Source organism: Limulus polyphemus, unplaced genomic scaffold, assembly GCF_000517525.1.
Source record: "Limulus polyphemus unplaced genomic scaffold, Limulus_polyphemus-2.1.2 Scaffold216, whole genome shotgun sequence".
Taxonomy (NCBI): Eukaryota; Metazoa; Arthropoda; class Merostomata; order Xiphosura; family Limulidae; genus Limulus; species Limulus polyphemus.
Genome location: NW_013665826.1, coordinates 583,087 through 608,341, shown reverse-complemented (window position 1 = coordinate 608,341; position 25,255 = coordinate 583,087). Strand labels below are relative to the sequence as shown.

General features: G+C 32.7%; 1 long non-coding RNA gene across 1 annotated transcript in view; it reads left to right on the top strand.

Moving 5' to 3' along the window:
* The window catches only part of LOC111085052, a 73,647-nt gene that overhangs the window by 14,868 nt on the left and 33,524 nt on the right, over window positions 1-25,255 (top strand). The window contains exon 2 of the long non-coding RNA XR_002609915.1: window positions 645-1,468. This is a non-coding gene — a long non-coding RNA (uncharacterized LOC111085052). The remainder of the gene's footprint in view (window positions 1-644; window positions 1,469-25,255) is intronic.

The following is a 25,255-nucleotide window of genomic DNA, read 5'->3' as shown; positions in this document are numbered from 1 at the left end:
ATTTTACATTTAGGGTAGACTAAACATCTACTGAGGTAATGATAATATACGAAACTTTATATTTCACACTAAGTTTTCAGTATGATGATGTCAAAACCTTGTCGAAACGTTGTACATTTGCTGTTATGTTAAACTTATATTAAAGTTTTTCTTCATTACCCATTCAAGCCGTCTCCAGCCATTATTAAACAATGAGTATATACAGATTTTTCGTCTCGTTCTTGAATTTTGCTTATACAGCGAATATATATATATGATACTGTTATCCCTAACTTAAGATAGCATTACAAAAATTACATAAACAAATTCCATCAGTCATACACTTTTAAAGTTCCTGTTATAGCTTTTGCTGCAGAATCTATTTGAGACTTCAAACACCGCCTTTCTTCGACGCTTTTATTGTATGGAATTGTTCTGTGTATATATATATATATATTTACTTGGTGTTCTTTTTTTAATGCAAATATGTTCAACTATAAGTCATTATTTTAATTTTTTTTTTGGAATTACAGTTTCTCCTAACATCTTCTTTTAAGAAATCAAACTCATATAGTGTGGTGTTTCTAAATAGAATATTAGTATGTTATATCATAAAATATAAGAGTATGTAAATAGGCTTTGAACCTATTTAAAACTCTTTACAGAAGAAGAAACAGAGACGTCGGTTGAAGTTTGAAAACTTCTACTGTCGTCAACATTGGAGAAATTACGAAATCAAATGACAAAGAAAATCGACAGAGGTGATTCTGAGATTTTTTTGGAATGAGTTCTCTTATCTGTTCAGGAATGTTAATCAGATCTGACAGTGACAAAGTGCGTTTCTCCAACCTCTTGTTCATCCGTTCAGGTTAAAGCACAGAAGACATTAGGCTAAGGTAGCGATGGGCAACGCCTGGGCACTAGTTTTTGTTCGAATCCGTCGTCTAGAATTTCTCAAAGGGCCATTAGCTTTAACTCCTTAACAAATACTCTTTTCAGAAGAAACCGACGCTATTTTGGAGACAGAGCTTCCTCTGTTTGTTGATGGCACTTTCATTCTCCCCCTCCCCTAACCTCTCATACCTCTTCAAAGAAATGGGACTGAATAAAAGAAAGAAAGCAAAGAAGAAAATTGAAAAAAAGATTAATTAATTACTTTAAGTCTTGGACACACGAGATGAAACAATTCACACTCAGAATTCAGCACGACATGAAGACAAAGAAAACAAAAACCACGAAGAATCAGGTGAGAAGAAGCGATTCTTTCAGTGTAGGATGTCTACTCACAAAGACTTCTTAGTTCTACCAAATTATACTTCTGTCATGATTAATTAGTCTTTTGCTAAAGGCACGTTTAGTTTCTAGGAAAACAACAATAAAACTATGCAAGTACTAATGTTTTTGGTAACATTTTCACGTATTTTGTCTGAGGCTGCCACCTGATGGGTGTGTGATTAACTAATAACAAGAAATTCCATCGAAAAGTAAGGTGAGTTTAAGATCATCTTTACCCTAAACTTGTGTATTTACACGTTCTCTTGTCATATCTTTATAATGGACTTTTATATTGTTAAGTGTTGTCTGTTTTACTCACAACTGTTTTGTATTAACTTAGATATACAAAACAGATCCTTTTTACTGAAAGCAATAAATATATATACATATATACAGGTATTCGCAAGTTGCCAGAACCTATTCGATATTTCGGAAAAGGAGACACACTAGGAGTATTTCTCCAAATTTCTCGAAGTCAGAGATGTGTAAAAAAGTAGCATTTCAGATCTATTTTTACATAGCTCTAATTTTAAACCGTTTAGATTTCAGATCTATTTTAACACAGCTCTGATTTCAAATCGTTCAGATTTCAGATCTATCTTAACACAGCTCTGATTTCAAACCGTTCAGATTTCAGATCTATCTTAACACAGCTCTGATATTTCAGACCTATCTTTACACAGCTCTGATTTCAAACCGCGACGGAGAAATTAAGAGGAATGTGGAAAACAACAACAACATCTGTACTTAATTTGTTTTCATTACAATTTTTAGTTATATTACTTTTCCAATATTTCGCCGTATTTCGGCGATTAAACCGTAACATTTAGGAGTATTCCTCACTTGAAGCTACGACTATATGTTCAAACACACACGAGAACTCATGAGCACTACATTAACCATACCCGTACAGGGAGATGTAATTCCTAATGAGCTCTCCAATACGTCGACGAGAGTCTGCCATCTTCTAGATGCTGTTTTTCTTGTTCTTTTAGTCAATGTTCTGAACATAAATCAACGTTGTCTGGTTATAAACTCGGTCGAGATTAAGAATATCATAAATACGCAATGGGGGTGAGGTATGTGTAATGCGCTCACCGTGGGGATCGAACCCCAAACTTTAGCGTTATAAGCCTTCGAGCTTACCGTTGAGACACATGGGGACTCAAAACAGAGTGCGACAGCTAAACACGAAAAAGAGCTAAGATAAAAATCTGCTATTAGTATTGCTACCCATGCTGAAAGTTTAACAGTTTCAGAGTAAAGATATCGAAGGTTGTTATTCTATTTTAGGGTTATATAATGATATAATAATGCATTTCGAAATAAGTGATAAATATATAGATATAATCGTGATAGAATATTATTCAAATTTTTATTTATGCTTCGTTTTGTCGAATTCCTTACTAGGTGAATCTTTTAGGTAACCCCCATTCTAGGTATTAATTTAGCGAGAAAAGAGCATTTGGCCTACTGTTAAAGAGGATGGTGATATATATTGTTTATAAGAAGTTCAAGTATTAAAATGTATTAATTTAAATTTCCCAACTCACCTCTATGAATTAGTCATTGTAGGGAAAGGGGAAAATAAAAACTTAATGGAACTGTATTTCGACAGCCAATAACGTAGGCTTTATTAAGCGTTGACTTTTCGTAATCAATCATATTAGGGAAAGAGGGGAAAAAACTTAATGGAACTGTATCTCGACAGCCAATAACGTTGGCTTTATTAAGCGTTGACCTCTTTGAATCAGTCATAGTAGGGAAAGGGGGAAATAAGAAACTTAATGGAACTATATCTCGACAGCCAATAACGTAGGCTTTATTAAATGTTTACCTCTGTGAATCAGTCATAGTAGGGAAAGGAGAAAAAAAACAAACTAAATGGAACTATATCTTGACAGCCAATAATGTAAGCTATATTAAGCAGTGGCTACCAGAGTCAGCCAATCTGATTTAGCTTTAGAAATAAATGCATTTCAAGGAGTGTTTGTCTCGAAGGTGGACCCACCCACAATTTTGTTTTTGGAAATTCTATACTCCTATTTGCACTGTTATTTGTTTCGGACAGCATTTCGTGGAAGGTTTTGAAATTAGCACCTTTACTTCCACGTTTACTATCCCTCTAAATTCGACTAATTACTTTCTGTTACAGTCTAGCCTTGATATCTAGAAGTTGAGTAACAAGGAATAACAGAGGATCAAACTAAAAACCGTGACCTATGGTCATTCAAACACACAGTAATAAATATTTGGTTTTAAATAAAATAAATGTACATTAGGTTTAGCAACACACAAAGGCAGAAATTTCAAAACTTGTTTTATCAACACCAACAACAAAAAAGGGTAGCGAAATCGAACATTATGAATTCATGTGTGCTTACAAAGGCCGTGATTAAAATTTTCATAAGGGGGCTACGACGAGTAAAATCACAAAAAGTAATGTTAGGAACAGGAGTCTTAGCTATAGTGAGGACACACTAGTGTTGAAGATAGGGAGCCAGTTTATTTACCTGTTTAAAATACCCTACCAGAAAATTGAAAATAAAAATTTGCCCTCGAAAACTTTTTATCTAACATATCCTTTAGGACTGCCAAATTAGAACAAAACTTTAGGATCTTAAAAGTTCGTTTCTTTGTGTTTTAATGCAAAACTGCACAATGGGCTATCTGAGCTGAATCTACCTCGGAGATAGAACCATAAATTCTAGCAAAACTGTACAATGGGCTATCTGAGCTGAATCTACCTCAGAGATAGAACCCTAAATTCTAGCATTATAAGCCTTCCGCTGAGCCACGGGGGTTAAGATGTAGAATGATAACAGTCGTACATTAAATATATAAGAAATTTGTCCCTGATGAAGAAAGGTCCACCTTTCGAAGTTTCTCGGGTTATAAGGTTTTGTATTTTTTGTGTTAAGAAGGGCAAAATATTGTTCTTGTTTAGAAATAAGTTTGGATAACTCATTCACTAAATACAGTAATTAGATCTGAGGTATTATTTTCACAAGACTCTGATTTTAAATCAGAAACTAACAAGTTAGGAGGAATGTTAAAAACATCTCCAGTTTAACGTGAGTTATATCTCAAATTTTAGGTCTAAAGTACAGTAATATTTGAAACTTAGTGTCAAACTATAGGAGGTTACAGTAACTATGATTTCTAATGGTTTAATTATTCGGATTACTATACTCGTCTTTATTGTGTATTATTATTTTCACTGATAACGCAATATGAAAACAAGAAATGGACCAGTTAACAGAAACATTCCAGAGAAAGGGATACCCGAAAGGTTTCATAGAACAGAAATACAGAGTACATACCGAACAGCAGGCACAGCCCCAAGAGAAACCAATAGCAACTGTGTTACTTCCATACATCAGAGGCCTATCAGAGACGATACGGAGAATCTGTGGACGATACAACATCAGGACCATCTTCAGAAGTAATACAACATTCCGAAGAACACTCACCAAAGTCAGACCACCGATACAACAGACCATCTTCAGAAGTAATACAACATTCCGAAGAACTCTCACCAAAGTCAGACCACCGATACAACAGACCATCTTCAGAAGTAATACAACATTCCGAAGAACTCTCACCAAAGTCAGACCACCGATACAACAGGCCATCTTCAGAAGTAATACAACCTTCCGAAGAACATTCACCAAAATCAGACCACCGACTCTAAGGAGCAAACAAAGAACTGCGTATATGACTAGAGCTAAAAAATAGAGGTAGCTCCAAAACACCTCAAAAAGTGTCCTCCTGATAGCCAAGTGGTTAGAATGTCCGTATTCGGGTTCAGAGGTTGGAGTCCTGGTAATTCCACAAAAACATTTCTGGTTGTAACGCATATATATATATATATATATAATAGTACTAAAAATGTCTGATATAACACCTGACGAGGCCGGAGAATCCACTGGTCGAAACATTGTGAAAATAATAACACCCATAATAAAGACGAGAATAATTATGCCATTAGTAATAGTAACTCCTTGTCTCAATCATTCCACAAAACTATAACTATGATTTATTGATACCTTACAGTGACAACTGAATAATGATCTGAGCGATTATGTAAATATATAAAATCCTTAATTCTGTTAGTACACGATGCTTTATGTAAAAAATATCTGGAGCTTAGCTCTTGAGTATAAATTAAAATGCCACCTTTGTCATTTGAATAGTAACATTATTTCTCAAATAAAGTTCGATTGAACAGTTAGAGCTTCCCTATCTAAACATGCAAAATAACACAAATAGCACAATAACATGATAACAAGAAATAGTAACAAGCATTCCGAGATCATGGTTTAATAAGATATGAACCAATCAACAGTTAGCAAGGTCATGGTTTAGGAGGATATGAACCCCAAAGAAGCAATAAAGTTTGACAAGATACTGAAGGAAATGGAATCTTTTGTCTTGCTAATAAATCTTTTGCTTCCCCACTCTTTAATCATTTGTCGTCACAAGATGGTGTGTATACGTCAGAAAAACGCCCGCCTGTCGTAAAAGTTATTTTTCTCTATTTTTTATAACTTTTATGCGAAATTTTAATAATCTGATCTTAGATTCTATATACATGCGTACATATGTGTGTGTTTGTGTGTGTGTGTGTATGAAAAGTTCAGTTTTATGTCTCTATGAGACGCAATATATCAAAATCTCAATTTCCAAGAAAAATTAAAAGTAAACGGTCTATGTCGGCATGAAATATGCTATAAGAAATTTTAAAACCATGCAACAAAGATTATGTATCATAAAACTTCAGATTATTGCCATAATGATTAAGAAAAGTTAATATTTGGTATATATCTACAATATTTGAAACTGATTGGATGTATATTTTTAAAATTTAAAATAAATATAAGACTAAGAAAATCGAGAATAATTATAAGATAACTCAATAATAAGTGAAACACACACACAAAACACGTTAAACAGAAGATTAGTCATGCCTTCTTACATCAGAAGTTAAAAAAGTCGACATGACTTTTAAGAATTGCTTAGGTTAGCCTCGACAACAGCTACCAATCGTCAATATTTTTAAATAACACATTTTGTGTTTCTTCAACGAAATTCTATTGTTCGATATGCACCGCTGCAAATAAATGGATGTTTGTACAGGTTTTTAGGGTCGTTTAGCTATGTGTATAATATTAATAACTGACTGCAAATAAATGGGTGGTTATACAGGTTTTGTTGATCGTTTAACTATGTGTGTATCATATTATCAATTGACTGCAAATAAATGTATATCTTTACAGGTTTTGGGGGTCATTTAGTTTTGTATGTATCATACGAACAACTAACTAGCTGGGGCCTTTACGTGTTTTATAACTAGTGGCATACTGCTCTTCTACATTCGGTTAATATCTTTAGTATTATTGGTCATATTCTTTATGATAGCTTCAAATATTTTAAACTTCTTTCAACAATCATGAATAATTCTCTTTTGTTAGTTACATTAATATTTTTGTTATAATAGTTATAAGAACACAGAATATATGTTTTGTACATTAATGAAGACTATTTTGAATTGTTGGCGTCGGGTTAACATAAATAACATACGCTAGTCGAACGTACTGACACATTATTGGGTTTATGGCCGAAATTGTCGTTACTAACAAGAGTACCTAACTGATAATTTAATGCGCTTTAATCTTTACGGGCTTTTGTTTTATTGTGAATTGGTTTATAATATTTAGTAGATATAGTTAGCTTAGTGTCCAGGATTGGCTTCATTAATTTTTGGGTTACGTTTTAGTTCTGATCAATATAGTTGGATCGAGATTCTGATCACACGATATCAAAATATTTAATTTTTCTGGATACATAAAACCTAGAAAACATATGTATCCGTTGAGAAAGCAAGTATTTCTTCCTCTAGAAGTTCAGGTTCTGTCTATTATGATGGATACACACGCTTTATGAACACTTATAGCTGAAGAATTTAGTATTCTCTTAAGAGTTAGGCTTATGATTATCACCGGCACCAAAGAAGTAAAAGTGTACTGCCTCTGTAGCTGCTTCTCAAGAAATTCACTAAGGTTACGTAACTATAAGTCTCTTCCTCACCGAAGGTGCCGTTTGATACTATATAGTTGAACTTTAGGCAACCCAAAATGCTTGATAATAAGTAGCTTTCATTTTCATGAGAAATATAAACTACAGTAATGTTTGGAACTCGACTTTCACTTAAATTTAAGTTCCAGTTCCTTTTAAAAAATCTTTAATTAAAACTTCAAAGATCCTATAAAATTAAACGACGTATGCAAGATAAAGCTCCTGTGTAATTTGACACAATGATTAATGTAATCTAATTCGTTGTTCTATGTATTGTCATTTGATAAAATTAATTTGCTATTTTTAATGTCAAATTCCAATTTTTATTACTCGTGTAAAATGTAGGAATTATTGTATAACTAAATACCACACAGATACAAAAATTTACAAGATTCACAAATTTCAGATTCTGTTGGCTTCTTCTACGATTGGATTACTTTTGAACCTTCTGTTATTTACCAAACTTACGATTTTAAACAATAATATAATTCACAAAGCCAAGAATAACGTATTCGTATGCTGAAATTATCTTTAACCGGGACGTACAACATAGAAAGTGTCAAGGCTCAATACTGAAATAGCAACGTCCAAAGCGAATCCTGAATTTTTATATTTACATTCGGAAATTTCTATTATTTAAACTTATTTGCCATTAAAAAAACAAGACTTGCTACTACAGACTTGAGACATGCGAGGAATTAGACGCTTAAAGTAGGTCACGTACGAATTTATTTAAGTAACACTTATAAAGTATAGCAAGGATATGTATACATGCTATATAAATTAACCAAAATGTGATTACATATATAGACAAGTTCGGAAGTAGTAAAAATAAACAAACATTAGAGAGTGACAAAGATATGATGAGATACTTGTTGGTAGGTCAGGACTTAGACTAAAACTCAACTGTTTAAATGTCATGAAATTAAACTGAAAAGATGAAGATATTGTGAAGAGATGATAAAGGAAAGTAGAAACCTACATTGGAAGTTTCGAAGTTATTCCCACATTATGGATGCTTTGGATAGTCGTCATAAACTCACAAAATATTTTTATAAGTTCAAGCAGGTTCACAGAAGACTTGTCATACAAGGAACGCCTTACAAGTTTGGAAATTATTTTAAAAACGGAGATAGATAAATTATAATATCAACCTTTTTTTAAAGTTTATAATTTTGGTTTTACGCTGCTACAGGTGGGGAAGCTGGACCGTTGGCGACTACTAGCAATAACTGTACGTAACTGCCTCATATGCTAAAAACCTATGGAAACAATCGATTTCGTTTCACTTTGTAAACGTATAATTAAACATCTTTTTAACTGTACATTGAAAAGAATAATTATATCTCTGTATAGCACACAGGCATATTAAGTATAGTGTTTCTTTTCCTTTTATAGTTTAGACAGTGAGCATTTCTTGTTCGTGAAGAATATTCAAAAATTTACGCGCGTATGGATTTAACAATAGAGAGTTCACTACGAATTGTGGCTAAATTGCTGGCACTCTAGTTACACATTGCCTTGGGCCATTCCCTTTTGGTGTCGCCTACGCTTTCTAGTAGAAAAGATTGCTGTAATATATATATATAGTTGGAATATACTGTGTAGAAGTTGGCAGTGATAATAACCATTATGATACCTCGAAGATATATTCTAACTATTTTGATTTTGGAACGATCAGCAGTGCTGTAGATAACGCATGCGCATTAAAAGAAGTGACGATATTCTAATGTGTATATATAATTGCTGTGTTCTTTCAGTCTAAAGAGTATATCATAGGTTATCTCGGGAAAAAGACATAATTCAGCATCCTCGTAAGCAGAAGGCACGTAAGTCATATAGTGCACTTCATTATCTTTGTTTGGATTCCAATAAAGATGACTTTGTACATTGTTTGCATTGTGTCTATCCTCTTTCTTCTTTCAATTCAGTCAAATTAAAAAAAAGACTCGGATGTGCTCTCTGATACATTTTTGTCGACCCTTTTCCTAGTTGCATTTAAATTTGTAGTCAGTAATATAAAGAACAGGTTCTTTTTTTAATGATAACAGTGAAGTTTATCACGAAGCTTCACTCCAGCTTCTATCTTTCACCAAACAAATTCACGAGCCATACACGGGACAGGTGATACATTAGAGCGAATAATGTTACATTTTCAAGGAGGATCAACGTTTAGTGTAGGCCTTAACTCCCTTCTGTCTCATTTAACATCTGGAAATTGACTATCCACGTACGTTAGCACGTAGGGAATCTGGCCACTAACAAAGCACCTGTCTTATTTGGGCTCATTAATTACCTCTATAAATCATCGTGAACATTTAAGTTAACATTTATATCTTGCTCTTTGTTTCGCCTTTACTTCTTGTATCTGTATAGTTTAGTTACTCTGAGTTTATTTATCTAAACGCATCCTCTTCTGTTTATAATTGAAAGGATCATATTTCCCACTCCCAGTGTGCTGGGCTGTTTCCAATAGCGTTACATATATATTTAATAGAATGAAACCTTATCGATTCGTGTTAAGAAATGTTTATACTTATAGCACCCTCTAGTAGGAAACCTTGTAGTTAAGAAAACAATAAGACTTTCAGGGTTAAACAATCCCGAATCTAAGTGTAAACGGAAAGTTATACCAAACGAATATTTTTGCCGCCATCTGTTAGGAAACATTAGAGTTAAAACATTGAATAAGACTTTTAGAGCTAAACAGTGACTTATAATTAATAAAGAAATGCTTTTAAAACATTTGTTTTCGAGTGAAAATAAATATTTCTACACTTTATAGCTTCTTCTTCTTCTTCTTTTTTTTTTTGGTTTGGTTATTTCATAAAATTATGGGAAGTCCCAAATTTAATCCTTTCTTAAAGACCAAGTTTTTAGAGGAAGTTATATCATTGCAGGGCTACCTGACTTATTCAGCGGAAAAAATTACGCTTATCAAATGTCATTAAAAGGCATTTGTTTTCCAAACAGAGCACAGGCCTAAACTTAGTATTATTGAACTAGTTTTTAGAGGATTTTACACTAATCACATAATCTTTATCTTCTTATTATCCATGGGCCAAGTTTTAAAGGAAGTGGGATTTATAGGATTAACATACTCATATAACTCTTTAAATCAAAGTGGTTTTGTGCTTTAAATCAAACTCAATACCCTTACTTGATGTTTACTCCTAGTCACTTTTATATTCTACGTGTGTGTCCGTGTTTGCAGATTCTCTACTAGTGCCATCTATTGAGCTCTAGAAGATACGTAATTGGAACTTTTGTCTATTCATACATTTCTATTAAAAGGTCGTACGAACACTAAATTTGATTATGATATAAATATGCATTAGTTGTCAACGTCGTTGTGTAGTATCAAATTTTTATTTTCGTTTTTTGTCACTAACCATAAAGCAACGTTTGTTAGTGTTTTTTTTTAAATATTGTATAATTATAATAGTCCATGAAAGTAAAGTGTAGACAAATAAGTAAATATGAAAACAGAATAAAAGAAAATACTAACTTTTTTTTTTACTTCTTAAAAATCCATGCGATATTTACTGGAATAATTGTTTACAACTGTCACCTTAATTAAGGCTGATGAAATGTCAGCTGTATCTGTTTCTTAATTTTTGTTATGGATTAGCTTTAAAACTTGTACAATATTACAATAGTTTGGTTCTTTAATCAATCTATTAATTAATGATGTCTCTGGTTCGTATTGTACAATATTACAATAGTTTGGTTCTTTAATCAATCTATTGATTAATGATGTCTCTGGTTCGTATTGTACAATATTACAATAGTTTGGTTCTTTAATCAATCTGTTAATTAACGATGTCTCTGGTTCGTATTGTACAATATTACAATAGTTTGGTTCTTTAATCAATCTGTTAATTAACGATGTCTCTTGTTCGTATTGTACAATATTACAATAGTTTGGTTCTTTAATCAATCTGTTAATTAACGATGTCTCTGGTTCGTATTGTACAATATTACAATAGTTTGGTTCTTTAATCAATCTATTAATTAACGATGTCTCTGGTTCGTATGTCTCTTGGTTCGTATTAGATTCTGTGTAAAATTGCTAAAAAAGTATGGGATTAAAGAGTGTGTCACTTTTCAATTTCTACATAAATGAGGTAACGAATTATTAAGTATTATATTATTTTCCACAATATTAGAAAATCACGCAAGATCAAAATTTAAACGAACCACAAAAGAAGAACCTCGATGACCCGAGAGCTTTCGGGACAAAGAATTTCCTTCTTCAAGAGTGAAAATGGGAATGAGTAAAACCTTTCTCTTTCATCACTGAATAAGGAAAATCTTCCTTTCAGGCCACCTAATGGCACAACTGTAAGTCTTTGGCTTTATTACACTAAAACGTGGGCTTCGATACCCGTGGTGGGCACTGTTCAAATAGCCCATTTTGTAGCGTTACTTAATAAACAAACAAACAATCTTCCATCCGAAGGCGCTCTGGGCATCGAGTTTCTTATGTTGAGATTATTTTCAGTAGATGGAGCCACGAGTTACTTAAGAAAGCTGTAGTTAACTCAATAGATATCGCTATAGCTTACTGATAAACTGAGTGTTTATACGGAAATGACGTAAATTTCATATTTTGAGAAATTTCTGTGATTGAGCCAAAAGCATTTATTAAAAAAAAAGAAATCAGGTAACACCCACTGAAATAATTATAGCTATGTGAACTCAATAATACGACGAAGACATTTGGTATAAAACACGCACTGTAGAATAAAGTCTACAGTTTTTAGCTAGAAGATAAACATAAATCTGATTACTAATAAACACAGAAGTGTGAAACAACAACTTTTAGCTAGAATGTAAAGACAAGTTTGATTATTATTATAATACAGAAGTGTGAAACGATTTTAGTCATCTCTATGTTATAAATGAAACACTTTATATGTTTAAAAAATACACTGACTTCGACAAACAAGCTTGACGTGCTGGTCTATATATATCTCGTTACCGCAGAAAAGAAAAATCGCGCTTCGCACTTTGAGCGCGTTATAAGAGTAACGGTCCAAACCCGCTGTTCATTTAAACAAGGGTAGCTTAAGAGTTGGCGGTGGTTGTTGCTCACTAGCTGCCCTCCCTCTAGTCTATCAGTTCAAAATTAAGGATGGCTAGCGCAAATAGCCCTTGAGTAGCTTCGCGCGATTATTCGAAAACAATCAAATAAGCAAGTCTATGTGTTCCATGTGTAAATAAGTAATACATGTTGCTTAAAAGAATATTGCTCATGAATGCCGTTTTTGAACATTGCATGTAAATAGATAATAAGCATTTCTCGTGATTTCCTTTAAAATTGGAAAGTAAATTGTAGATATTGTAAATGAAGAACTAATGCTATTATTATATATATATATATATATATTGCTATCAAACACTAATATTAACGAAACGAAAATAAAAAATGTCATATATTCTAATATGTTCCATTAGTTGCTGTAACTAATATTGTTATGGATTAGGGCTATTAGATTAAGAGTTACATGCTTGTAGACGTCTTTGCCATTATATGCACGGAAAAGTATTTGTCGTTTGAAAGTTTATTCAAGTCTTTTTTTTTTCTTACTCTAGTTTTCTAAGACTGTTCAACGCTTGAGTCATGTAAATTCACTCCGATCCAGTGGGGGCATTTCTTATAACTAGATAAATAAAACGATTTAGCACAGTTATAGGTGGATGAGGTTTCCTTTCATTTAGGTTCTCTGTTTCTAGTTTACCCTATACTTTAAAAAAATCTCTTGAAAGGAAAGCTATTTTTAATATTCCGTCAACTCTACAACGTTATTCGTAACCCTTAATATTACATTTCAATTAAGTTAACAAAATTTTCACTCTAGGTACGTTGTGAATTATAAGTGAATTCCATCACTCTTAAGTTTTTCTTACTTTACTTTTATTTTAATTAAAACGTATATTAGGTTAATACAGTTGAATTTACCGAAAAAATAACAACATAAAAACCGATTTATTGGTGGAGCAGAGAAGTTTGAAGAGTTTTAGTTTATTTGTTTTAAGCTCAAAGCTGCCCAATGGGCTATTTGTTCTATACCCACCGCAGGGATCGTACTTAGAACTTTAGGTTTATAAACCATCAAGCTTACAGCTGGGCTATACGCAGCATACTAATACGTCCTATTTGAAATTATAAGAACAAAAAAAACAATTGTTTTAAAAAATATTAATCATTATTTAGTAAATGAAGGTGACAATTATTTTCACTGAATCTAACCAGAAAATGAACAGGTCAGACTAGGAAACATTCCATTTTTTTACAGTACTCATGAATTCATCAAAATATAAATAACAGCACTAAGTGTATAATTTATGTGTTTTTAAGTGAGTACATTTGACAGTGTTAGAAAATGCCCGTAGTTTACTCCCTTGTCTTAAAAATTATGAAATAAAGATTATACCTCTCATAATTATTTATAATTTTAAATAAAAGCTAGATAAAATCTAAGATTTGGGTTCAATTAATAAAACAATGTTTAGTAAAATAAGGAAGTTCGTGGATATACCGTACTAAAAAAATAAAGGTAAAAATAAAGGTCAGATTATTCAGTCAGCATTTTCAAATATTAAACCGAAACAAACAATAACACATCTATAAAAAGATCGTATAATTTACATATGTATTAATAAATATCACCTAATTATTAACATCTAAATAAAATACTGATAAAAAAGTTGAACTTCTTGCACTCTAAGTATGAATTAATTAGTATTCTTGAACTTTTTAATAAACTGAAACGACTGTTGAGATAATTATTCAACAGGAAACATTAGCCACATTATTTAACCATAGACATTAACCATATTCTTTAATCATAGACATTAGCCACATTCATTAACCATAGACATTAACCACATTTTTTAACCATAGAAATTAACCACATTCTTTAATCATTCATTGTCCTTCGTTGTTTTTCAGTGATAAAGGTGACGTATCTATAATTTCATGAAAGCCTTCAAATTGTGACTTATAATCCCCCTTTTTTAAAATGCCTTATCTGCTCATAGTATCAACGTATTATTTCTCTATTTGGTTGTTTTAATCTGTTTCTATTAGTCCTTAATATTTCTATAGGACGCTTACAATTTGTCTTATTTCTTATTTTGTTCTTATTTCTAGAAAATTCTTCATTTTTTTAAAATAAAGGCATCGTTTGTATCGTAAAATAAAAGTGCATTATTCACTGTTGTTTATAATAGATTTAACGCCATTTTGACACTATTGGAACGATTGAAAGTTTTAAAACTAACATAAACATGAAACTTTTAAAACTAACGAAGATATTAATAATTAGAGCATTTAAAGAAAATCTGCGATAAACCCTGAGATAATAGAGGAGGTTCATGAAAATGTTCTTCATGAAATTTATTGAATTCTAACACTTGTTTTATAGTTTATTATAAAGTTTGATATGTAATAGCATCTGGAATAATTTCAAGAACGTAAAGGGGTCGAAATTTAACAAGAGTCAGATTATTATTATTATTATTTTTTACCTGAGTATTGAAATCATATCCATATTGAATAAACGTAAAAAAAAATATGTTAAATAAGTTGGATGATAGGAGATGGCCCAACGTAAGTTACATCGAATTTCTTGTTATAAAAGTTTATATTCTAATAACAATGCCGATCAGTGTGGCCTTGTGATTAGCATGCCCGTATAGTGAATCCGAGGATTCATGGTTCGTCGCCCATTGCCAAAAAAAACAAAAACGCGCTCTGTACTTTGTGGCCGCAAAGTGCACTATAGAAGTGACCGTCAAATCCCAAGAGTTGACGATAGGTGCTGTTGACTAGCTGCTGTCAACCCGACTATTCAATCAAACAAAAGTACTCCAAGAGTTGACTATAGGTGCTGTTGATTAATTGTCTCCCTCTACTATATCAATTCATAATTAGTGACAGCTATGCGCAGATTGCCCTTGGATAACTTTGAGCAAATTCTAAAACAAACTAATCATATTAGCAAAGGGTTTAGATTGTATTTTGCTAATGTTAAAATCATTTTGGGCTTCTTAAGCAAAATTGTTGCCCAGTAAAACTTCTTGATATCAAATCACATAAGAATAATATTATTTAGGAAGAAAACTGTATAAAATATTGTCTTACCTTTTCTATGGTCTTATTCTATTGTTTTATGGCTGCTCCATCGTATGGTTCTTCGCTTATTCGCTTATTACATTAAAAAATGACCGCAAGTGCGATATTCAGCGAAATTTTCTTAAACACAACGACAAATTGTTCTTAAGAGATCCAAATAAAATTTAACTTACCGACAATGATAGCTAGGCTTTTCTCCTTTTCCAACTGTGTTAACACTAAATAGCATTTAGATCCAAAACAAAATATCATGTGAACTATAAGTATACAAAACTAAAAAAAATTCGCAAAAATACGTAAAAAGAATTATTAGTTAGAGGTTTTGTGTCACCAAACGTGTAATTTACTATCATTAGCACTGAGAAAGTGGTACGTAAAAATGGATAAATAATAGACCGAGCCATAAAACTGGTACTTTTCGACACTTAACTAAGAGAACAAGGACTTTTTTTGTTTTCTGAATTTTTCTTTTGGGTATTCCAATTATAAGTTTGAACTGAAGTCCTGAAAGAAACTCTAGTACGTCTACGAATATTTCTTGCGTTTAATTATCGGGATGTGTACGTGTCTCGGCATTATTACTACGTATTTTTATGTTACACCATTAATATTTACACTTATGTTGTTATATCACGTGCAAGAAGTTGTATGTTGACCAGGTTGGTTTGCTAGTTTTTTGGGGGAATTTTTAAAACAAAATCATACCTTTACGAAAAATTCCGATTAGAAACGAACTATATTACAGAGGGTGTCATTTAGTAGTCGTGTTCATATCAAATTTCTCACTGTTTTACGGGATTGACTTGAACCCGTATTACAGCTTAATCTTGTTCTCTATTGCTGCTGTTACGCATGACCAACTAGCCCTATTACAGGAAGATGAATTTCTAGAGGTGACAACATCAAAATCGCACCACCAGTAGGCATGGCGAAACGAGATGTTTCTTGTAGATTAGTTTGTAATATCGTAAAAAATTATATCCACTGCAACGGGATATAAGCGTATGAAAAATATCAATTTATAACAATAATAATATCTGTGAGTCAGTGCGTAATTAGAACGTTATGTAAATATATTGATATTACGTAATGATAAGATATCATACCACTGTGAGTCAGTACGAAATTACAAGGTTATGTAAGTATATTAATATTATGTAGTAAGCCGGTATCATATCACTGTGAGTCAGTACGAAGTTACAAGATTATGTAAGTATATTAATATTACGTAGTAAACAGGTATCATACCACTGTGAGTCAGTACGAAGTTACAAGATTATGTAAGTATATTAATATTACGTAGTAAACAGGTATCATACCACTGTGAGTCAGCACTAAATTACAACGTTATGTAAGTATATTGATATTACGTAATGAACACATATCATACTACTGCGAGTTTGTACGTAATTACCAACGTTATGTAAACATATTGATATTACGTAATAGACAGGTATCATACCATTGTGAGTCAGCACGAAATTATAACGATATGCGAATATATTAACGTTATCTTATGAAATCATATCATACAACTGCGAGTCAGTGCCTAACCATATACACACTTATGTATATATCACTTTGACTTGTAAAGAGATACTTATTTGAGAAATACCCTTATTTGGTCATTAATGTTCCACCGCATGCAATGAGTATTTTTTTTTGTTTGTTTGTTTTAGAATTTTCGAGGCTAGCTACACAAAGGGATATTCGTCCCTAATTTTGAACAAAAAGGCTAGAGGAAAAGCGACTGGTCAGCGGCATCCATCGGCAACGAATAGTGGAATCTGACCGTCACTCTTATAGCGCACTCACTCATGTGTGGAACGCATTTTTTTATGTTTGGTTTTTTATCCTGCGAAAACTAGGCGCGAATAATGAGCCCTCGGATTCACAAACCGAGAACGCTAACCTATCTCCCACGCCCTGCCCCATTCTGGCAATAGTCTACAGAGCCAATACATTATTGCAAAAAATATATACAAAACACAAACATTTTCCAATGTAAAAACAAAAAAAAAATCTGTAAAATGTCGGATATTTTGCTCTCCCGTTTGGCAGTACATTTCTTGTTCAAAAGGGTAGGTATCAAAAGAAACTTGTTGTCTTTCCTCTTTGACAGCTGTAGTTCTGTGCTTGAAATGTTAACGTCGTAAGTAATATTTGTCTACAAAACATTAAACAAAAGACATTATCTGTACTCACAAGTTACATATTGTCTGTTCATAGAACAATTGACATCAGACATAACTATATACATAAAAATGAACATCAAACACATTTGCACAATAAACGCGAAGATTAGAAGTGTGAAACAATTTTTAGCCAAAATTTTAAACACATGGTTGATTACTAATATATAACACAGAAGTGTGAAACAATGCCAAAATTTAAAGAGAAATTTGACTGCTAATATCACATAGAAGTGTGAAACAATTTTTAGCTAGAATTTAAACAGATGTTCACAGAACAATGAACATCAGCGTGTGTACTAGAAATGTCTGTACAATAAATGTGAGTACTAGAAATATTTGTACATATAAGTGTGAGTAATAGAAATGCCTGTGCAATAAGTGTGAACGACAGACACGTCTGTATATATATACATAAGACTGAACATGAAACATAATTTTAAGCAGAATGGTGAAAACGAGGTTGCACAAAATACACTTCACGTGAGAAATACTTGTACAGAATACACATTTCATATTAGAACATGGATATCAGAACATTTGTACGCAGAACAAATAAATATAAGGTGAGAAGTATTTATTCACAAAAAAAACAAAACAAAACGTGAAAATTGTGATAAGGAGATATCTGTACACAGAACATTGAACACGATATATATCTGTACACAGAACACTAAATATCATACGTATTTGTACACGAAACAATGAATATAACATATCTGTATACATAAAACTGAATATGATACATATCTGTTCATAAAATAATGAACATGAGACATCATAAGCACTTATTCGTATAAAATTACATTTTTAAGATATAGCATTAAAATTATTATGCTGAAAATGCTCTCTCTTGGGATGTGTTTGACACACGTTGAGAGAGGACGTTATATCAACACAGACTTCTTCCTCTTGGGATGTGTTTGACACATGTTGAGGAAGGATGTTATGTCAACTCAGACTTCTTCCCCTCGAGGATATTTGATACATGTTGAGAGAGGACGTTATATCAACACAGACTTCTTCCTCTTGGGGATGTGTTTGACACATGTTGAGAGAGGATATTGTATCAACTCAGTATTCTCTCTCTCGGTAATAAGTCAATTTAGTTATAAGTATCTTAGGTGAATGCAGAAAAAAGTACTTGACTTATTTTGGTATAAATTATGTATGAAATGAAAACCGAACTTTTGTCTATATATAAATAATCTAATTTAAATTTATATACGTTTCCAAAGTAAAAACTGAAAAAACAACAACAATGTAACAGTTGCAATCTATGTAATGACTACTACCTTTACAACACAGCCGTTAGAAATAGTCAGTTCACTGTTTATTAACTCGGTTCGGACTTCAGTAAAGCAATTGGATCGTTACTAACCCAGTGGTAAGTTAAGAGTTCATGAGCCCAGTTTAAGTGGTAAGTTAAAACCTCTATATGAGTATGAATGCTTTTTGAGTGGTAAGTTAAAGTTCAGTCGGAATGTAAGTTAAGACCTTTATGAGTTTAACTTGAGTGTAAGTTAAGACCTCTATAGATTGGCTTGAGTAATAAGTTAAGAGTCCAGCTTGAGTGGGGCGTTTAGACTTCAAAGGTCCCTCTTGAGTAGTAAGCTAAGACTTCATGGGTCCGGCTTTAGTGAGAAGTTAAGACTTCAAGGATTCCTCTTGAGTAGGAATTTGAATTTTGAGTGCACTGATAATTTCACGTGATGTAGCTGGCGACATATTGTGAATGAAAGTAAACATGACTCTTAAATGTTCTAATTTTAACTATGTTGCTCATTTCGTTGAATAACAAAATCTCGCTATTTTCATTGTTAGGATAGCTTATTTAATATTTCTGCTAGTCAGTTTCTCGTCTTAAGCTCTTTTTCTTTTCTTTTTTGTATTATAACATTTAAGTCATAATTTTGTCTTAAAACCAGTTTTAAAACAGATATCTCTTGCTGAAAGAAATTCACAAACGTTTTTATAAGCACAAGCACAAATGATTTGAAATAAAAATAAGCATATGTTGTAGTCATTCTGACTTGCGCAAATTTACTCCCGAATCTGACTGAAAAGAAACTGAAGGACGTAGATATATGAAACCATATTTTCCGAGCGTTAGTAGAAAGATTCCCAATTAGATATTTTATTCACTGGGATTATTTCAGGGCGAAGTAATATTAAGGTGATTCGTAAAATGTTTAGTCACTTAAAGCCAAATTAATAGTTCCTTTCTTTTTGAAGTCGCTATATGGACATCTCTTAAAGTAGTCGAATAGCAGAAAGATTTGTACGTGTATTTCAGCATTTCGCGCAACGCTACAGAAAGGGTTACCTGCGTATAGCTGTCTCTAATGTTGCACTGATAGACTGGAGGATAAGCAGAGTCTACTGCTAGCACTTGCACTACTTTTGTATGACCGAATAGAGGTATATGACTGCCACTCTTATAGTTTCAAACTTCCCGTAACTACCTGTTTTAGATCATAGCTGAGATGGTTTGTAACTACCCGTAATGAGCTGTTTTAGAAAATAGATGGGATGGTTTGTAACTACCTGTAACGAGCTGTCTTTGAACATAGATGGGATGGTTTGTAACTATCTGTAACGAGCTGTCTTTGAACATAGATGGGATGGTTTGTAACTACCTGTAACGAGCTGTCTTTGAACATAGATGGGATGGTTTGTAACTACCTGTAACGAGCTGTCTTTGAACATAGATGGGATGGTTTGTAACTATCTGTAACGAGCTGTTTTAGAACATAGATAGGATGATTTGTAACTACATGTAACGAGCTGTTTTAGGACATGGATGGGATGGTTTGTAACTACCTGTAACGAGCTGTTTTAGAACATAGATTGGATGGCTTGTAATTACGAAATATAATAGGTTTACTTGAGGTGGCAATGGTTTGTTGAATCTCACCAAAGGTACAGAAGGGATATCTGCGCTAGCCATTTTGAACTGATAGACTAGAGAGAAGGTAGTTAGTTTACACAACACACCGTTAACTCTTGGGCTACACTCTAATCGAATAATGGGATTTAACTGTTACTTTATAACACATCCATGGCTCCATAGTATGGAATATGGTTTTTCGGCAACAGGCCGTGACCCGTGACTCAAAGGATTTAAATTATGCTGACCACTGGTCTACAGTAACACTAAGAACGTAATAAATTCATGTTGGATAACTATCCGAAGAGGTAGACTTTGCACACTCTAAGAAGAAAAAAAGATGGCACCATAAATCACATCCCTTGTGAAGAGAGTGAGAATTCAGAAGCTTAGAAATGTACATTAACAACAACTAAAAGTTTACATTCCTGCTATACGTAAAGGTATAAACAGAATTAAAGTCATGTAAACGGTATCTAAAGAATAACAAAACTACTAAAAGAATCACTTACATTTTTTTATAAGACAATAACTCTTCAACATGTACACACCTATAATTCAACTTATTCTCGTGTGAAGTGTGCTTATTATTTAATATTTCACTCGTTTTTTTGTGGATGTGAAACTTTTTTTGACGAAGGTTCTGAAATCACACTCTCTAAGAGTATACTTCTAGAGTTAATTAGAGATCTAATAAAAGATCTAACAAAAAAGGAGCAATAAGGAGCTAACAGTAGAAGAACATAAGAGATAGGCGCTCGACTCGTAATCTGAGGGTCGCGGGTTCGAATCCCCGTCACACCAAACACGCTCGCCCTTTTAGCCGTGGGGGCGTTATAATGTGACGGTCAATGCCACTATTCGTTGGTAAAAGAGTAGCCCAAGAGTTGACGGTGTGTGGTGATGACTAGCTGCCTTCCCTCTAGTCTTACAATGCTAAATTAGGGACGGCTAGCGCAGATAGCCCTCGTGTAGCTTTGCGCGAAATTCAAAAATAAACAAACATAAGGGATTTAACAATAAAAGAACAGTAATTATTTAACAATGGAAGAAGAGTAATGATTTAACAAACATAAGGGATTTAACAATAAAAGAACAGTAATTATTTAACAATGGAAGAAGATTTAACAAACATAAGGGATTTAACAATAAAAGAACAGTAATTATTTAACAATGGAAGAAGATTTAACAAACATAAGGGATTTAACAATAAAAGAACAGTAATGATTTAACAATGGAAGAAGATTTAACAAACATAAGGGATTTAACAATAAAAGAACAGTAATTATTTAACAATGGAAGAACAGTAATGATTTAACAATGGAAGAACAGTAATGATTTAACAATAGAAAAACAGTAATTATTTAACAATGGAAGAACAGTAATTATTTAACAATAGAAAAACAGTAATTATTTAACAATGAAAGAACAGTAATTATTTAACAATGGAAGAACAGTAATGATTTAACAATAGAAGAACAGTAATTATTTAACAATGGAAGAACAGCAAGGATTTTACAATATACGAACATACGCTTTGCTAGGTTTAATTCTTTCAACTCTGCATATACAAAAATGAAAGGGCCGGGGATGGCCTAATGGTTACCGTACTCAGACTGTGAATCCGAGAGGTTACGGTTTGCGGCCCACGCACGCAAAAAGGCGCTCTGCATTACAGAGTCATGGATGCGTTATGAGAGTGATAGTCAAATCCCACTATCCATTATTCTGTAAGATAAGAGTAGCCCAAGAGTTGAGGGAGGGTGCTGTTGACCAGCTCTCTTCCCACTAATTTATCAATTCAAAATTAGGGACGATTGTGTGCAGATAGTTCCGTGTGTAACTTTGCGCGTAAATTCTGAAACAAACAAACGAATACAACAATGACAAAATAATAAACAAACATTCACAACAATGACAAAATAACAAACAAACACTACAATGACAAAATAATAAACAAACATTCACAACAATGACAAAATAACAAACAAACAGTACAATGACAAAATAACAAACAATCAAATACAACAATGTCAAAATAACGAGAAGAAAATTAAGTCCTGAACTCTGGATATCGTGCAGCGTATTCAGTGACTTTCTTAACATCAGCTTATTTACTTGATTTAATATAACCGCTGGTTCTTTAGGTTAATAGACTAAAAATGTTCTCTCGACGTACCATCTTACTATGTATATCGTTATAAACATGAATATATATATATACTGTCTGAAAATTAATCAAACAAAAGAACTTTGAACACTGTATAAATTATACATGAAGTGTATTTACTGTGAAAAGCCACAAGCAACAAGGTATTATAATGTTCAGTCGCATACAAAACGTTGATCCTTTTATATACGGCAACGTGAATAGAGCGCGCGCGAGAAAAAAAAAATATTGTGTAGGCTAGGCCTCTTCGAAGTTGACTTATCACTTGCGCTGACAAATCGGGCTTGAAAAGCGAAGGGTCGCAGATTAGCCGGGGAAACGTGAAAAATTAAACTCGGATGAAAAGAGACAAGAAGATTTGGAAACCTTTATGAAAACGACTAACAAGATTTATCAGCCCCATTGCGACCTATTTGAGCGTTGGCTGACAGAAACGCACTATATGTAAACTATGCAACCAGGCTAGTCTTCAGCCATATAAACATCAGGAGAGATCGTGAACGAAAGAAAAAGAAAACAAATACTTCGAGAAGCGAGAAAACAGCCGAAAGAGAACAGTATTCATTGTTTTATTATAAGTACTTTTACGATTACTAAGATTTTGTTCTGTAACGTTATGTGATGATACTCTGCGTCGGATTTCCTGATAAGTCTGGATCTTATCTGACAAGATAAGATACCGTTTAGAGGCCTGAAAAAATGGTATATCTGTCTATATGTATATCTCCTCTGGTGATTCTGCGGTAAGCTAAAGTTTAGGATTGGACACCTGCGTAGTGCGGATAGCTTATTGTGCAACTTTACGTTTAAAAACATACGGATTTAACACATACACACATACATATATATTTATCATTATCATTATATTTCTACATCAGTATGGATTTCTTAGGACATTTATCAGATTTCATGAGCAAAGTGTGGTTTACCACATTATTTTTCGCGTGTTTGTTTGTCTTATAGCAAAGGCACGTCAGGTTATCTGCTGTGTCCACCGAGGGGAGTCGAAACCCTGATTTTAGTAGTGTAAATCCGAAGACTTACCGCTGTCCCAGCCGGGGACATCCTTTTTCGTAGAGAAATAATTCACTCCTATATTTGTGTTAACCAAGTTAGGACTAAAAGCATACTTACATTGCAATTCTAGGTATTTATTATATTACTGTATTAGTTTTAAAGGAGGAGTGTAAGTTTTAAGGTACCGCATAACAGAAGGAATAATTCTAACTATTTTGATCGTTCACGAAAAAATAGCTACTTTGTCTTTTGGATAATATCCTCTCTTTCTCTACATCATTATGAATTCTTATCTTCATTTTTATGCAGAACCAATTAGTAGAAAACTGCTACATTACTACTAAATGTTACACTTCACCAGCTGTAACTCAAATCTCTCCTTCTGTGTTATGGAGTTAAAACGTACATCTGTTTCTCGCCCCCAGTGGCTAGCTTTGTGCTGAACAACAAACAAGCATCTCTTACTCTGTAAAACAAATATTTACTGTGTTTGTTTTCAATTGGTAAGTATGAACCCAACTAATGATTGACATATCTGTCTATGAATTACTTGATTGAAATTCGCTTAGTGTCAGATGAAGAATGAGGATATATTTTGAAAAAGAAAAATATATTCATTTTGTAATATAAATTTATTTATTTATTTATCGCTATACTGTTCAATTTGAACAACAGTTCAGAAGGTAGCGAAATATTTGTCGATAGGCTGAGAGGTCTAGTCATGCCAAATATAACTGGTGTATAATCAAACCTACAATGTAGTGTGAAGAAAGAAATACTGAACCCACTTTTAATATCTGTTGACGGATGAACGTACCAGTGAATAGAATTGTAAAAAAATATATATATATATATATATATAGAAAAAAAAAAATAGAGATTTCTAAGATTGAATTACTGACAGTTTCAGGTAATTCATTACAAGTTCTTAATAACCACAAATAATTGTCACTTTGGTAAAATACGGTTGTTACTGAATTTAGTGTGTTTTTCAGTTGAATTTTTGATATTTTAGGCAATAACTCTATTAACACAACAATAAACATATTACATAAGTATTAGAATAACAAATATAACTGCGTTATCAATACAACAATAAACATACTTACATCAGTATTAGAATAACAGATATAACTGTGTAATCAATACAACAATAAACATACTTACATAAGTATTGGAATAACAAATATACCTGCGTAAGTAATACAACAATAAATATATCTGCATAAGTAATACAACAATATACATCCCTGCATAATTAATACAACAATAAATGTCCCTGCATAATTAATACAACAATAAACATACCTGCATAATTAATGCAACAATAAACATACCTGTATAATTAATGCAACAATAAACATGCCTGCATACTTAATACAACAATTTAATGCGAAGGTTTTTTTGCACATGCTTTCAACAGCAGCGAAATTGAAATATCCGTGAATATACTTTTAGCATAATTTATTTATTATTTTGAAATTATATATATATATATATATATATATATA